This window comes from Sturnus vulgaris, unplaced genomic scaffold, assembly GCF_052056855.1.
Source record: "Sturnus vulgaris isolate bStuVul1 unplaced genomic scaffold, bStuVul1.hap1 Scaffold_189, whole genome shotgun sequence".
NCBI classification, from domain to species: Eukaryota; Metazoa; Chordata; class Aves; order Passeriformes; family Sturnidae; genus Sturnus; species Sturnus vulgaris.
Window position 1 is genome coordinate 242,501 of NW_028276143.1, and position 2,500 is coordinate 245,000.

The 2,500-nt window shown below is 77.2% G+C and overlaps 1 non-coding gene across 1 annotated transcript; it reads right to left on the bottom strand.

Annotated features, from left to right (window-relative positions):
* Positions 1-483: 483 nt before the first annotated feature.
* On the bottom strand, positions 484-637 carry LOC148218357 (5.8S ribosomal RNA). Its single transcript, XR_015800475.1, has one exon. It is a non-coding gene; the product is annotated as a 5.8S ribosomal RNA (ribosomal RNA).
* Positions 638-2,500: the final 1,863 nt, after the last annotated feature.

A 2,500-nucleotide genomic window follows, 5' to 3' on the forward strand; every position in this document is an offset into this window, starting at 1 on the left:
CAGAGAGAGGAGGGGAGGGCTTCGCGGGAAGGAGGAGGGGGTCGCACCCCCGTCCCCGGCGCTCTCGGCCTCGCGCGCGCGCGGCAGCACGGCACGGTACCCCCGCGGTACCCACCCGCAGACAGCCGCCCGCACGGGGGGGAGAGCCCGGGGGCGAGGCCCGCGCCTCGCCTCCCTCTCGGCCCTCTCGCTCTCTCGTCTCTCTCGCACGGCCCACGGCGGCGTCTTCGACGCCGACTCTCGCTCTCCCCGGCCACCGCCACCGCACCGCGGCACGGCCCCGGCAAGGACGAGCTCCGCCCCAGCGGCTCGTTCCGGGAGCGGGGAGCTACGGAGCGCTCCCCGAGTCTGCATTTAGGGGGACGAAGGCCCTGCGCGGCGACGACGACGACGACGTCGACGTCGACCGCGGGCAACGGGCCTGCGAGGCAACCCCAGCCGCGCCGCCGGGGTGGCCCCCCCGGACGGCGATTGATCGTCAAGCGACGCTCAGACAGGCGTAGCCCCGGGAGGAACCCGGGGCCGCAAGTGCGTTCGAAGTGTCGATGATCAATGTGTCCTGCAATTCACATTAATTCTCGCAGCTAGCTGCGTTCTTCATCGACGCACGAGCCGAAGTGATCCACCGCTAAGAGTTGTCTGGCTTTCGGGACCGCTCGCGTGAAGCGGCCCCTTTTCTGTTTCTGCAGGGACGCGCGCGCCCCCGCGCGCCCCGCTTCGACCGTACGAGCACACACAAACGGAGGAGGAGGAGGAGAAAGCGCGGGGCAAAAAAGAGAAACCCCGCGCAACGCTCCGAAGGTCGGCCAAAGAAAGGCGGAGGGGCCCGCGCCCCCGACCGCCTCCCCCCGCGAGGGGAGACGCCGCCTCGCGTGCCGTCCTTCGGAGGCGGCCCAGGCGCCCGGGCTCGGCCCGACCTCCGCGCGGAGGGGCTTGTGCGGCAACGCGCCGGACCGCGGGGGGCACGGTGGCCCGCCCGGCCTCTCGATCACGGGACGACTACGCGTTCGCGGGCCGGGGGCGCGACCGCCGGCCCCCGCCGCTCCCGGCTCACTCCCTGGCTTCTCCTTTTCACCGCTCCGCCGACTCGCGGAACGCCGCCGCGCCAAAACGCGGGGGCCGGCTCTCCCGCCAGCGGCCCCTGAACGTCGCCCGAAACGCCACGCGGCGGCGGGACCGTTCCGCCGGCGCAACCCCTGGCGCGGGACCGCTTGCCCGCCGGAAGGCGAACGCCCGGCGGGCCGCGCTCCGCCACCGGCGCCGGAGGCGGGACGCCGCCGAGACCCGAGCCGGCATCGCGGAGCGCCCGAGGTCTGCCGCTCGGCAAAACCCCTCCGCCACCCGCGGCCGCACTCCCGGGACCGCCGCCGCTTCGCACCGCCGAGCTGCCCTTCCGCGAGCACGCGCCCAGCGGGCAGGCGTACGGCGGCTGAGCCGGGGGGCACCGCCCGCTCCCCTCGTTTCCACTCGGGGACCGGACGGGGAAGCGCCCCCGCGGCCGCCCCGCACGCCTCCCCTTTTTTTTGGCCCACACGCGGCCGGGAAGGGCGACGGGGAAGCGGACGGGCGGGGCCCGGGCCGGGACGGCCGCCGGTGAAGGCGGGCGCCTCGCGGCCGACCGTCCCCCCCCCCCGGGGGGGGCGGGGACACTCGCCGAGCGGCGACGCCGCCGCTCGGCACGGGGTCGCCCGCGCCCGCCGGACCTCCGGCGATGGAGGAGCCGGCCGAGCGCTGCGCCCCAACGGGCGGGGACAGCGCTCCGAGTCAGGGGTGGCCGGCGGCCGGCGCCGCCGCGGTGCGGTTCGAGGCGACAAGGCCGTCGAGGCGAGAGGCGCGCGGTCGCGCCTGACGCGGCGCCGCCCGCGAGCCCGCGGCGGCGGCTAAGGAGAAAGAGCGAGAGAGCGCGGCGGGCCCCGGCGGCCGCAACCCCGCAGCTGAGGTAGGTAAGGCAGAGAGCGCGCGCCCTCTGCCGGCGTCGCCCCGCATCGCAGAGGCCAGCGGGGTCGGCCCCCCGCGGCCGATCGCGCGCCGCGGCCTCTCCGCCGAGACCGGGCCGCAGAGAGGGGGGGGGCAGGGCGCCCCTTCCCCGGCCCGGCACGGGTGGCCCCCGCGCGCGGGCAAGCGCGGCGGGACGCCGACGACGGCGAGCGCGGCCGGTCGCGACGGACACGCCACCGCAGGGGATCGGCGGGAGTAGCTCCCCACCCCTCGATGGCGCCCCGCGCCGCCACCGCCCGACACCCGCTGCCGCCGCCGCCACCGCCGCCGCCGCCGCGGCGGGGCCGTGCCGGGCCGCCCGAGTCTTTAAACCTCCGCCCGGCTCGGCGGCCCTTTCGGCCCCCAACAGGCGTTTGACGACGCCGAGGGAAACCGGCAGGAGACCGCCGAGGCGCGAAGCGCTAGGTACCTGGCCCTGGGGTGAGGGAAACGACCTGCATGGCCCCGCCGGGGTGCCTCCCCCGCTGCCACCCTCGGGGGAGCGTCCACCGGCGGGGGCGCG